Source organism: Chinchilla lanigera, unplaced genomic scaffold (assembly GCF_000276665.1).
Source record: "Chinchilla lanigera isolate Chin_1 unplaced genomic scaffold, ChiLan1.0 scaffold00079, whole genome shotgun sequence".
NCBI classification, from domain to species: Eukaryota; Metazoa; Chordata; class Mammalia; order Rodentia; family Chinchillidae; genus Chinchilla; species Chinchilla lanigera.
Window position 1 is genome coordinate 257,148 of NW_004955480.1, and position 1,796 is coordinate 258,943.

The 1,796-nt window shown below is 59.9% G+C and overlaps 1 protein-coding gene across 1 annotated transcript in view; it reads right to left on the reverse strand.

The window, feature by feature from the left end:
* Window positions 1-568: 568 nt before the first annotated feature.
* Sod3 (superoxide dismutase 3, extracellular) overlaps window positions 569-1,796 on the reverse strand; it is a gene marked incomplete in the record, with an annotated part of 5,434 nt that continues 4,206 nt past the window's right edge. Inside the window, 1 exon segment of the mRNA XM_013503333.1 lies at window positions 569-1,796.

Genomic DNA, 1,796 nt, shown 5'->3' on the forward strand with positions numbered 1-1,796 from the left:
GTGACCTGCCCAGGCACGTGGCTTCACTGGCACTGCCTTATTAGACCTGAGAAACAACTGACCCAAGGCTGCCTGCCAGGCGGATGTGAGCAGTCCCAGGCCCAAGTGAGTCCCAGGTGAGTCCCAGGTGAGTCCCAGGTGAGTCCCAGGTGAGTCCCAGGTGAGTCCCAGCAGCCTCATTCCCTCTTAGGCCAGGGGCTCTGGTGATAGAATCACCAACCCCAACATTTGCTCCAAATGGGTTTTTCTCCCCTCCCTTTGCATTTCACAGCTCTGAAACATACATAATACAAATGGAACACACACACACACACACACACACACACACACACACACCTCCTAGCCTCATCTCATTCTGGTGATTCCCATGATGGGAATCCTTTGGAAAGGGCACAGCAGTCGGTGACTGAACACTGTTCCAGGGGGATTAGGGGCAGGGAATAAGTCTTGCAAAGGTCTAGAAAATTCTTTCTGCCATCTCAAAAAAAAAAAAAAAAAAAAGAGGATGGAAGGAAGTTGGTTGTTTGGAAGGGAAGACTCAGACAAAGTAACCAAGGAGAGCCAGGGCGCTGGACTGAATTGCTGCGTTTTTACTGTGCAACAGAGGTTGTCAAACATCCCCCTAAAAAGCGGCTCTCCCCAGGGTGGTGATGCTGGGAAAACAGCAGAAGGCTGGGGAAGGGTGAGGGTAACTTCCAGCGGCACCTTCAGAGTGGTGGTGAACAGGAAATGGTCCCTAGGCAACCTGGGGTGGGGTCTCTTAGGGCCCAGGAGGAGTCTAAAGGGAGGGGTCTTCCTCAAGGTAGAGAGGCCTCTCAGGGGTCATAGGTGGGGCTGTGGGGTCTGGGCTTCAGGGAGGACAGAGATCTCAGCAGGAGCGATCCAGGGTGGGTGTTGTATGTAGGCACATCTGGGCAGGGGGCCCGAGTGGCACTGGGTGGGGGGCTTGGAGCTTATGGGTGGCCCTCGGGGTGGAAGGGAAGCATCTTGGCCCACCAGGAGGAGACCTCAGGCTGAGAGGTGTGTGTGGTTGCAACAGCAGAGAGGCTCCGAGGCAGGGAGGGTCGAGGGGCACGCAGAACTTCCTCTGCGCACGCGGCCCTCGGCATTCTTGGTGGGGGTGTCTCTAGCGCAGAGTCTCCAGCTTGGAGGGCGGGTTCTCAGGGTACACTAGGGTGTCTGGGTGCGGAGGATACTTGGGGGCGCGGGGGTGTTCTGGGCAGGGAGAGGCTCTCAGGGTACGCGGGAGTCTCAGGGCTCACGTGATTGTCAAGGCAGGGAGGACTCTCTGGCCAGCAGGGTATCCTGGCAGGGAGGGGTCTTGAGGTACACAGGGGTGTGTGTGGGGGTGTCCTGATGCTGAGGGTCTCCGAGTGCGTGGGAAGAGGTGTACCAGTAGGGACCACCTTCGGAGTACACTGATGTATACTTTGGGGGTACAGGGGGACCTCTGGGGGTGCAGGGGAGTGCACGGGCGTCCTGGGCAAGGCTCAAGGCCGTGTGGCTCACGTGGTTGGCCTGGCAGGGAGGACTGTCAGGACTCGAAGGGTGTCCTGGCTGGGTGGGGTCTCCGGGTGCAAGGGGTGCGCGGCGGTGAGAGAGCTCTCGAGTGCATGGGGGTGTTCTGGGCATGGAGCTCTCGGGGTACACCAAGCTCCCGGGGCGCACAGGGAAGTCCTGGCGAGGCGGGGTCTCGGGGTGCACGGGTGCGTGGGTACCCGGCGGGGGTGGGCTCAGGCACGGCAGCGGGTGTGGCTGTGCTGGGCGGGGCGGTGGTCGCGGACGCACGGCGGCAC